Here is a 12,968-nt window from a genome sequence, read left to right as displayed (position 1 = left end):
AACTGTACATATGGACAAGCACGCTAGTGAAAGCTGTGTGTTGGGAGGCAAGCAAGAGGAAGCAATGCACGGGTGACCTCTTTTAATAACAACAGGATCCAGCCTAGAATATGGTCATCCAAATGTCCTTAAGTCTTTGTGAGTCATGTCATATTCCTATGAATGTCATCAGAAATCATAAGCTAATTTATACAGGTTGATTTGCATTTCTCCAGCCTACCAGAGCAAAGAAACAGTTTTCCAATGGGGAGAAGCAGTGCCCAGAAATTATTTTCAAGGTTGATCATACTGTTTTAATGTAGCCTTTCCAGTCCATTAGAGGTACCCTATAAATAAGTTGCAGCTTCTGTCCCCATAATTCCCATATAATTTGGCTACGCTGGTTGGTTATTTTGCAAGTTGCTGCCCCAGCACACCTGCAACTCCCAGGTTAGGGTAAGCTAGACTGTTTGATAGTAGAATGGAAGAGGATCTATTGAATAGCTTGTTGGTGATTTCAAGACCACCAGCACCAAACATTAGGTGACTAACAGCACCTTAGCTATTACTAATGTACTCATGGCTGTCATAAAAGAAATAGACAAAGAAACACACACATACACGTATGCTTAGTCACTTCTCAAATGTTTGCATTTTGCTGTGAGGGGAAAAAAAAGGAATTTATAACCATACAGACATACTATAGATTTACTGTAATGTACAAGAATTGAGCATTGTAAGCACCAAAATAACTCATGGAGAAAGAAATCACAGAATTACCACATCATTTTTACAAAGGCACCCACCCTGGTTCTTGGTGGTGTGGTACTGTTTTTCCAGCTTAAACCATACCAGGTACAATGGGACTATAATTATAAGCAGCGTGTCCATTCTCAGCTGCTGGGAATTCCGATAGTTGGAAACTAAAGGGATCTGAAGGGCACCAAACTGCAAAAGGCTGGAATGACATCTAATTTCTCAACTGAAAAATGTAAATTGAGCCATATCACTAGACTATCATAGAATATTTCCAATGCATACATGTGTGTGCAAATGTGCACATTCAGTCTGTGCTGTCTAGAATAAAGAAAAGGATGAGTGAAGCCTGCAGGATCTTTGACAGAAGAACTGAATGTGAGGTGAAACAACATCTTATGTTCCATCCTTTTTAGTAAGAATCCCCCCTCCTCTTTTCTGCCCAAATGGCGATACTAGGAAATGTACAGCTAATTTATATTAATTCAACTCTATTAACAATGAGATATCATCTCTTCTCTCAGCAGGGGGACAATCAAAAGGATTTAATGCTGGCTTCTCCTTTAATGACCTTGCAGTTTTGGTACTTAACCATAGTAAAGACAGCACCAAATCAAACCCTTGCACTGGTTTCTCCAGCCTGTTCTGGCCACTGATGACAAAGTACATGTACATTTTAAAGAATTTTGTGAATGTTATTTTTTATTCCATTTTACTTCCTCTGCTTTCCCAAGGAGGTTCAGGGCACAGCCTTCATTTTATCCATGCAATAACCCTGCGAGACAGCTGAGAATGTAGGATATCAAGTGTCTCAATATCAGCCTTCTTTGTATCCTTTCTGTGACCTGTATAGGGTGTCCCAGGCTGTTAAAAACATTTTTACCTTAATAGAAACAAATTTGAAAAAGGAACAAATGACCCACATGAGCCAAATGAATGAAAAAAAAAAAGAGAGACATTCTTAGCTCATTCCTTTGAATTCATAATCATTTTCAAAACTAAGACAAATTAAGAAAATAGGGCTGGTTTCCTTCATTTTCCCTTCCCTCTGTGTTTTTTAAAGAATGAATGCATAGTCTTATTTAACCAAATTCAACATTTCCCAGTGCTTCTCTACAGAAAGAAAATTTAAAAATAAAACCAATGGGAAAATACAAAGGGGGGAAAAGGGAGGGGGAGAGTAAGCATTTAGGAGAAACATTAAAATGAGCATTTCCATTGAGGCCCACAGATGTTGTTTAGTAGCCCCTGGTGTTTTTGTTGTGTGTGTGTGTAAGATTAGGGGGACCTTAGCTCTTAGCCCTGGCCAAATGCCCACTTGGGAAATTAATTCAGTTATTGCCTGCGAGCTCTCAGCTGGATATTCTTGTACTCTTCACATTCCATTCTATAATCCTGTATGGTTATTTCGGCTTACTTCTAAGAAAGCTCCCACTCTTTGCATTATGCAAGGGTGCAATGGTAGAAAACATAATTAAGTTTTGTATATTGGGCAATATCTTTTGAAGAGACTCGGTCAATTACTGGATTAAAATGGTGAGATATTGCGCACAGGTTGGAGGAAGGGAGATTCCCATCAAACTCTCAAAAACAATATCCCCATTTTCCCTATTGCTCTAGCACTAATTGGTGGACAGTGCAAGGATACAGATATCAGCTAAATATTAACACTTCCTAAGAGCTGTTCAACATTGGACCTGACTGTCTTTGAAAGTAGAAAGCCATTGTTTGCTGGAGGTAGGTATAAGGTATGTTTCCACCTGTCAGGGAAACCTGGTTGCATCTTTCATTAAGGATTAATGAAATGAGCTAAGAGTTGGACTAGGTGATCTCCAAGATTGATGTTTCCAAAAACTTCTAAGTTCTACGAATAGTTGCGTGTACTATAACTTAAATTTCTCTTCTCAAAATGGTTGACTTCATTGCTAGTCCTAAAAAGTTAAAACTACAGTTATATACACATTTATAGAGAGCTAATCTCAGTGAAATTAATTCTAAGTAGACAAGTATAGAAGTGTAAAATAGGTCTTAGCTGGATCAAAAGTAGGGAGATTTCAAGTCCAGATTCAGCCACTGAAGCTCATTGGTTATTTGGAGTTATTTATTTATCTCTTATCTCTTATTTGAAAATAATAGATAAGGTGGTGAAAAAAGGTGGTATATATACCGAAAGAATAAATTCCCTTAAAGCACAATGGATCTTTTTACATGTTTATTGTTTACAATTGAAATCAGGGCTAGCTCAGGTCAAAAGACAAAATTATGTGCTGATTTCATCTGTTGAGGCTGACAAGTTGGGTAATTAACTTTTATTCAATACTGATAATGGAAACCATGTTTATAAGGATGTTTAAAACCAATAATAGAGACCATCCCATTATGATTCCACAAACAGTGGCAATTTAGTCTGGGGCAATGGGGCAGGCAGCCAACATTAAAAACCCAGAAGTCAGTGAAAATATAGAATGGGAAGGGCATTGTGGTCCTCTCCACATCCCTTACTAGTTGCAGCCTGAGTCAACTGCCTCCCTCTGCCTAAAGAAGATTAATCCTGATTCAAATATTAGTAACAATGGCAAGCATCATCATAAAAGAGGCATTCTATCCTGTAAAGTAAGAACTGGTCATTCCTCTTATAAGATAAGGTGGCTATATCACACACACGTATAGTCAAAAAACAAGAAGGAACACATCAGATAGGATTTATTTTTTGTGGGGGATGTAAATGTTTCAGAACTGATTTTTACTTTTTACTTACTTGTGCTTTTTTGGCAAGATTAATCAATGAATCCATTCATTAATTAAAGCTAAAGCTGATTTTTAACATGGAATTTAAAATATAAAGCACCAAATAGGAAGAATTTGTGTAACAATACAAGTATCCTTTTTAAGAAACTCAGATGTTATAGTCCTTAGTTTATCATGGTAAGCTCTAGGTGCAGTTGAAGTAAAGCAGCCATATGATGTAGAATTATAGTCAGGATAGATAGACAGATGGATAGAGAGGTCTGCACTTGAATGAAATATAACCAGAAGCTTGAAGGTCTCCTATTTAGGAGTTAAGTAAAAACTATAATGTCCTTTTTAAAAAATTGGATTCCTTATTTGTAGTGCAGGCTGAGTGTGGAATGTATATGATTATTATCCTCCACATTATCAGTCTACTGTATTTTTTATTTGCTTTTTTAGTGCTTTAATATAAAAAACAAGGAAAAAAGAGAGAAATTAAAAAAGGAAGAAAACCATAAAAAGGGCGGGGGGGGGAAGCAAGGAAAAAAAACCAGAAACAAGAAAAACTTATTTTGTTATATATAGAAATCATTCAGCTGAATTTTTAAGCACATTATTAAACTTAACCACATGGTCATATTGATAGTCTTTCAATTATATCAGTAGAGAGCCAGTTTATAAGATTGAAATAAGTTTGTAAATCTGGGATCTCACTATCTTTCCAGCACCAAAGACTACTTTTTTGCACTCCCCCCAACGCTCAGTAAATCCATAGTTTTTCATATAATGATAAGTCCCAAGTTTTTGGTATACAGTTTAAAAGTACATTCACATCTTTAAACAGTACTGATATTTGTTACACCATGCTAATAAATGTATAGATATTAAAGCAAAATGGGGCAATAGTGGGACAGGCCCCTATCATATGAATAAGTTTTCAGTAAACATAAAAAATATAAATGTTTTGTTGAATTAGTCTCATCTTAACATCGTAAGTACTTTAGATTCTTTAAGATCCTGAGCCATTGATATGTTTGTATGGGATATTCCAACTCTTATTCTAGAACTCTTGCAAATAACTAATACCCACCTTTGCAATATTCTTCATTCCTTAACAAAATGATACACTTCCAACCCAGCATCTTCTGAATATGCCTTGTAGCCTTTAATGAAGGAAATATAATAGAGCTATGGGTAACAATGGAGCCAGTCCCCTGCCAAAATCTAAAGGTGTCACAGAAACTTTCTAATTGTGCTCAGAGTGGTGTTTTGACTTGATCATTTGCATTCCATAGAGAAATTGAAAGCAAAATGCATGCCTGGCGATAAAGCTCAAAGTCAGGAAAGCTATCCGTCCCCCATTTATCAACACGCTGTTGTTTTCCTGGACTTTTCCAAACATCATATTTGTTGACTGAGGTTTTTTTAATTGGATGAAGGCTTTCCTTTAAGCTAATAAACAGAACAGCAAAAGGCTTTCCTTTAAGGTAATAAACAAAACAGCAAAACATTGGAACATATAGACATCAGTCTCCTGCATCATCCTTGTTTTACAAAGAATAAGGTTTGCTCTTATTCTTTCCTGTTTCACACAATGAATGGGGTAAAGTGTGTTCAGCATTTTGTGGGTTGTCATTATGCAGAATCTTAATAAATACAGCCCAAGCCTGTTTATGTCTATTCCAGTCCCGTTATGTTCAGCAGGACTTATTCCTAATAAGTGTGTGTAAGTTTGCACTTTGCGGCCTAAATATGACATTTAGAATTCCGAATGCATGATACTATTTTTAATATAATTCACCCTGCAGTTTCTCCTTTGGGCATGCAAGGTTTTCAGTGCATTCAGAACAATTTATGAACTATGAAGCTGAACAGTCTATTAGCCGTTTACTGTGGCCTTTCAGGTGATTGACACAGCTGCCCATTTCCAATGGGGCAACAAAAGCAGGAACTTTTTTAAGCCTCTGTGCACTGATGGGCTGTGCTTGGCTGCTTAGATGGGAAACTCTGCAAATCTGACTCTGTAGAATGAAGCCTGACTTTTAAAAATCAATCTACACTAAATTATGAACCTGACTAGCCTGGGAAAGGTGACCCTCTGCTTTGCAAAGTTTCCATGGTGCCGGGGATGATTGTAGATATGCTTTTCAGCTCAGAAAAAGATGTCACCCATTTGGCAGACCTATTATGAGAAATTTAACTTTGTCAGAACACATCTCAGTGGCCACACCAAATTACACTGCATCATCATATCATTTTTTTTTTATTTGCTTCTGTGCCTCCGAAATGTGCACAGGAATCCTCCTCCTCCTCCTCCTCTCCTCCTCTTATTAACCTATTTTCTTCTGCATCCCAATGAGCCTTTTTAAAAAAGTAATGGAATTTTTTCCTCTCTTCCCCTTGTCCGTCCGTCGGAGCCAAATGTATTTAAAATGTAACTCAGTTAAGTTAGAAGATCTCTATCGTCTCAGCAGGGATTCCCAGCCCTTTATTCCACAAATCAGCATCCTTTTTATTTGGCTTTCTGATGTCCAGAGTAAAAGAGATCCTTTTTTCCTCAAGTTTAACTCTGACGCTGATGTTGCCTTGGTTTTTGATAGCTAAGAACACAAGGGCTGGCTGGCTTTGGGAGCAGCTGAAAACTTGATCAGGAAGGGATGGGGGCAGAAGGGAAACTGGTAGAAAATGATACTGTTGAAACGACTCTTTGAAATCTTCCAAATGACATTTGATGTGTCAGTACCTTAAAGCTGAAGCAATACCTTTAGCATCAAATGTGTCTTTTTAGTGGCAGTAAAGAAGCAAGGGAATGCAATAGCAAGTTGTTTTTTTAAAGTGTGTGATGTGCAAAGTGAGGAGTTTAGTATTAGCCTGTAATGGTTCTGAAGGTAATATCTTTTAAAATGCATTTATCAGGATTTAGATGAGATTCTTTAGTAGCATCTCCCCTTGTTTGGGTTACACACTCACACACACTCCCTTTCCTTTCATATTTCAAAAGAACAGCACAGGGAAGAAAAAGAAGATAGAGTTAGGGTTAGGGCTGGATTACCTCAAAAGAATCTTTAAAGAGGGAATGTAAAACAGCACAACCTCAAATTAGCAGCTCTGTCTGGGCAGGAGGGTCTGTGGGGGTTCAAAAAAGTCAAGATGGCTGCCACATGTGACTGCATGCCTGTGCCTGTGCAGTCCTTGTCCTACCAGCCATCAACATGACCCTTTAGCAGAAAACATTGTCTCCTTTCGCAACAAAGGCAAATCCATGATTTTCAGCCAGAGGCACAAATAAAGTTTTCGGAACCCCAAGGCTATCCTTTCAGAGTCCTGTCTTCCATTCTGGAGGGAGCTCAAATATCACCATCCGTGGTGGTGGCAATTCAGGGAAGGCAGGAGAAAGAGAAGAGAAAGGCCACCATATGAAAGGGCAGAAGTGTGGATGACCAATAGATGGCAGCAAAGCTTTAGAGTTTCCGGCATCCCTTTGCTGCCATCTAGTGGCTATCTGGATTTTTCAGCCCAGATGAGGCAGGCCTATTCTTTCTATCCTCATTCCTTCAGAAGCAAAAAGGAGGAGAGCAGGGAGTAGAGGTCACTAGAGAAGCTGCAGGCTCCACTTCCTGTGGGTGCTAGTGGGGTGATGGCTATCTCAGGAGCTGCAGTGGTGGAGGAACTGGTAACAGCAGTAGAGGGAATGGCTCTTCTCTCACTTGCTCCTTCCTTCTTTCCATTCTACTCTTCTGATATGGCTCCTCCTGGGCCATCATGTCTGTGCTGCAAAAATATAAATTACCACTAGACATGGCAGCGGAGAAAGGAAACTTTTATTCTTTGGTGCCATCTATTAATCATCTGGATTTTTGCAGTTTGGGGCAAGACTTGGGCAGCTGGGATGTGTGTCCATGCCTGAGCACGTCCATGGGATTGCTACTTTTCAGTAACTAAAATGGAGCTGATAGAAAAGGATTAAATCTACTTGCTAGAAGGTAGGGTTTAAGACTTTCTCTTGTCTTGCGAAGGAAACCCCTCCTCTTCAGTCTTCAGCTGAAATGATCAGGTAATTAAACCACAAGCATAATGCAATGTAAAACAGTTAGGGATTGTGGTCTGATCATGAATTGACACTGGTTATCAGCCATCTGAAGCTGAAGACAGTATTGCTTATCTCTGCAGGCATTTAGTGAATAGGTAGCACCTACTGGTACAAATGGGCAATGTTTCAACCAAAGCCTATGTAAACAGGATGGACACAGATCAAGAGTCCTTTTGAAAGAGGTCCCATGACTGATGATACGGACAGAGAAACACCTGTTCTCCCTTTTAGCAGAGCACCTAAAGGGATCACTGAATATTTCAGCCAACTGGCTAGGATGCCAGCACTTGTCTCAGAGAGAAAAGTCCTACATTTGGGTTTGTTTTCAACCAGATTTCAACAAGTTGGTGACCATCCCCATCAGTAGACCTGTACATGATGGTGGACAACGGGCAACCTGCACAGGTCACTAAGAATGTTCCTCAAATGTATTCTAGAGGGACAGAAGGCCACAAACATTTGGCTATCTGTCCCTCTAAAGTACATTTGAGGCATATTTTGTTTCCTACAAAACAGGAAACCTGGGGAGATGGACTACTTGATTCAGCATCAGCAAGTATGTTGCTTTGGCATACTAAGACAATAAGAAACAGTTTCCTTCCATTGTTATAGCTCACTCTATGGGGGTGGGGTGGGGACATAACTGCATCAGCAGCTCTCTCAGTGGGGATCCTGCTCATAGATGTTTGTATAGCTGAGGCCTAGGTGAAACTGTCTATGTTCATTAAGCATAATAAGGTAAATCGATTTACCTCTGTAGATGTAGCCTTTGGGCACACAGTGCTACAAAGGGTGCTTTAATCTCTCCTAACCCTCCTCGGGCATACTGCTGGAATATATCCTTTCCTGTTATCCATCTCTGGTGACTGATTGACTTACACTGAAGTACCTTTCTGGTCACCAAAAGATGTCCTAATGGTCCTACCCTACAAGAAGGGGACAGAGTCACAGACAGTTCAAGCAAACAAAGTTACTACTACTCTGTGTTTGCTAACTGTTATATATTGTCCTTCTATTTCCACGTGCTTTTCGCCAGCGGCAAGGTTTTTTGTTACAGTGAAGTGTTCAATAAAGAAGAATTACACTCAGCTGAAGTCAAGGCATGTGACTAAAAGGAAGCGATTTCCTTCATGGGTCAGGAAAAAGTCTTAAGCTTTGCCTTCTAGCTAGAAGCCATGGAGTTAACTCTTTCCTTTTAGATCCATATTTCAGTGCCTGGAAATGCTTCCAACTCTCCCCAGGATTGTCTGACACTAACTGCCTTTTTAAGTTGATGGAAGTTTATGCCTTGAAAAAGAGGCCGACCAAAGTCACAGTGGCTAGTAGCGATCACTGATGACACCATCAGTGATAGTTACTAGCCACCTTGACTTCTGTCAGCCTCTTTTTCAATTGCCTTTGATTTTTTCCAAGTATCAGCTCTTCTCTAATGATTCCCGTCTTTGTAGTTTGTGTCCAAAATAAGATGACAGAATATACCCTTGGCATACTCCTTTTCTAATTATGAATCATCTAGTTTAGGGTTGTCCAAACTTGGCCACTTTAAGATGAGTGGACTTCAACTCCCAGAATTCCCCAGCCAGCCATGATCTAGTTGGTCCATATTCCTTTCTGTCACTTTCTGGTCATCATACAAATTCTTTAATAGGCAGATGAGGTGGCCCAGTACACCCCTGGTTTTAAGGGCTATCCACAGTTTGTTCTACTCTACAGAGTGAAATGCCTTTGTACAATCAATCAAGCAAAAGTTATTTTTGGAAATCTCTTGCTTTTTCCTATAGGTCTTAACATGTAAATGTGGATGTCGCTCTAAATCCAGAGACTGTCTTCTGAATCTGGTTTGTACTACTGGCAGTTCCCATTCCATGTAATGTTAGAATCTAAATTGTAAAATCTTGATCATTACTGGCATCTGAGATAAGTGCAATTGTTCATAATGTGAGCATTCTTGAGCACTGTCTCTTTTCACTATATGAACTGATCTTTTCCAATCCATTGGCCGCTGCTGTTTTCTGTACCTGCTTACAAACCACAAGTACCAAACTGCATTATCTTGTAAGATTTTTAAACAGTTTTACTGGTATTTCAGCAACTCCTGCAGCTTGGTTATTAATAATGTTTTCTAAGGTCCATCTATCTTCACTTTCCAGAATAACTGAATCTAGTTTAATAATTATGTTTTATCCCATAATGTTGATTTGGTGCAAATATATAGAAGATCTTGTTCTTCTATATATTTGCACCATCTTTTTATAGCTTCTTTTCCCAGCACATCTTTTGTCTTTTATTATGTTCATCTTTGCATAAACATTTCCCTTAATATCTGTAATTGTCTTAAATAAACTTCTTGTTCTTCCTATTTGATTGCTGTCCACAGTTTCATTGCCTTGATTATGTATATATAACTACTAGTCTTTTCTTGCTGTACTCTGAAACTCAATGTTCAGTTTGGGAAATTTTCATGATCAAAACTCTGCCCCTTTGTATGTGCATAAATGTGCAACACATGTATAAAGGTGGCAGGGCTTCAATCACCCAATTGTGGTTGCCATCTTCACTTTTTTGATCCCATCACCACCACCAGAGTCATCCCTGCTCTGTTGCCTTTTGCTTTCTGCCTTTTTCCAACTATATTCCGTGTGTCACCAGACAGTCTTTTTGCCTGCCTTTCCTTTTGCATTTTGGGGTATTTTTGTTCACAACATCTTTCATTATGTCACAAATTTCATTCCAGGGTTCCAATCTAATCCATTTAATCTATTCTGTATCTTTATTACATGAGCATATTGCTGAGGTCATGTCTGGTCAGTTTGTTTTTTTTAGTGGTAAGTCTGAAATAAGTTAGTGATTTGAGCCACAGTCAGCACCAGCTCTCATTTCTGTGACTCAATAAAGCTTGCAGAGTCAGTTTGATTTCAGTGTTGTCCATCTGGTGATGTCCATGTACAGAGTTGTCTTTTAGGTTAGTAGAAGAAGATATTTGCTTTTTGTAGTATAACCCTCAGCTTGTCTCCTGGTTTATTTTGCATACCAAGGCCAAATTTTCCCATTATTCCAGATGCTATTTTACTTCCAACTTGTTAGCCCTGTGAGGTAGTCCAGACAAGAAACACAACGAGGAGTACTAGCTCTGTCTTTATTGTAAGCTTACATTAGCAAAATCTTCCAAGACTGAAAGTATTTCTCCCCTCTCTCCTTTTACTCTCTGGAAAACTAGGGAGGGTCCCTTCTGAAACATTTCCCATGCCCTCTGCCCTCCATTGGCTGAGACATCTTTTACATGCCAGTTGTCCTGTCTGTAGCTTTACCTCCTGTCTCCCAAGGTCATTCCCACATACCATTATACAACTTTAGCATTCCAACCTACAATAATTAGTGTGAAGCTTTTTTCTTTTTTTTGGCATTGTGTTGACAAGTTCTGTTACTATTGAAGTATTCATATTCTACTTCCTCTGCACCTGTAGTTGTAGCACAGATCTTCAGCAGCAATGACTGCTCTGCTGCTTTCACTGTATTTATGCCCTTGTTCTGGACTCTGATTTTTCAGGGTTCTAATCATGAGGAGGCATTTGATAAGAGGCTCTCCACTTCAGAAATTCACCCATCAATTCATGGATGTGAGCAATTAATGTAGGCAAGCTTTTGGACTGGGGACACATTTGGAATTTTTGGAGCATCTGGGGGTAATCACAAGCCTTGAGTTAGGGTGGTTGGGACCCCTGTCAGATTATTTGGGTGTGGGTGCTATTAGCCAGTTTTACCATTTGTCCTTGTTCTTTATTCCCTTTCTTATTTCTTTATTGTTATATTGTATTTTCTATTTTGTTTGGTTTTATTGTACACTGCCCAGAGTAATTTTGGAGTCAGGTGGTGCCTACATTGAATAAATTAAATTCACAAAATGGCTGCAGTTGTACCTATGACCAGTCAGAAAATACCCATTTGCCAGATTGCAGTCTAGCCCCTCAAGGTATTTTCTGCCATACCAAAGAAATTTTGTGCTGTCCAAAAACATTGCTGCAAATAAACATGAAGATAGAGGCTAGAACTTTGTAACAGGCCAGCTTCTTATTTACTTATTTTTATTATACATTATTTTAAAAAGTAATGTAGGACAAAGAGCCTGGTAGGTACAGGGGAGAGTCTGAGATCTCCATGAGAATCATGTTGTCTTCTCCTGAAATGAGAAGAAAGAGATGACTTACACAGGAAGGTCTTGCCAGCACACCTTTATTCTTTTAGATGATGAAATAAATTCCTGAAGGTCTTTTTGTCTTCTTGTAGTTTGCATGACAAAACAGTTTTTTTGTTGCAATATAAGTCACAATGGAAATCCAGGCCTTTCTTCCATGTTAGTTGCATGGACATCAATATCATGAAGCAAAATCATTATAATAAATATTATTTGTGATAATAAACACTTTTTAAAATTAAGAGCTTCTACAATTTACTGTGATACCCTTTCAAAGTGTTCATATTAATCTGATCATTTATTGCTTTGTAAGGCTATTTTGACAAAAGTTCATTATCAAGGCTACTAAATGCTTTTAAAGCATTGATTGGAGAAATTATTGCATCGCCGTCATAGACACAGTGTGCTAAGATGGATAGTGTGGCCTGCACCAGCTGAAATTTCCCCCCTTTTAATTGGATCGATCCCCAGAATAAACAAAGTTTAATTGAATTTAGAGGAAAATTGAGCAGTTCTTTTCAAGTTCTGTCAATAGGCATTATTTCAATAACGTGACGATGTGCCATGGGGAGAGTTTGTAAATACTCAGAATGAGTACATGGCTGCCCACTAAACATGATCTTCACACCAAGTGTGTTTTACTTGACCTTTCCAGGATGGTATCAGTTTCCCAAAAACAGATCATGAAGAGATATTTTGGCCACTCAAATCACTTTGCTAACACTGGAATTGTAAGGAAGAACTGCCATCTTTCTGAAGGAGAAATGAGGGAAGGAACTGAAAATGGGCAGAGCTTGCTCAATTGCCCTTGTTTCCCTCATCTCCCTTATTGCAAGGTCTAACCAATTTATATGTAAGAGGTTCGCAAACAGTGATGATGGAAAGAATTAACAAATAAAAGGTGACTGAAAAACTTCAGGAATTCAAGCAAGCCAGTCAGCCAGTGGAATGCATTTTTTCAGATGTTTGTGGTCCCATGCCAATCAAAACAAAGGGCAGGAAAAACTACTTTGTAATGTTCAAAGAATGTCACTCAAAGTATACTTGCACCTACTAATACAAATAAAATATTTGAGAAAGTCATACTGTACTGCGTTTATGTAGAAAACAAGTTCAATAGAAAAATAAAAACATTAAGGTCTGATTACAGGGGAAAATATTAAAACCAGAAATTTGAAAAAACACACACTTGAACAATAAAAGCATAAAACCATGAAAAAA

This window comes from Python bivittatus, unplaced genomic scaffold, assembly GCF_059951505.1.
Source record: "Python bivittatus isolate LINGU-HERP-01145 unplaced genomic scaffold, Pbiv_v1 ctg000700_np1212, whole genome shotgun sequence".
Classification (NCBI taxonomy): Eukaryota; Metazoa; Chordata; class Lepidosauria; order Squamata; family Pythonidae; genus Python; species Python bivittatus.
Note: the sequence above shows the minus strand (reverse complement) of the source record.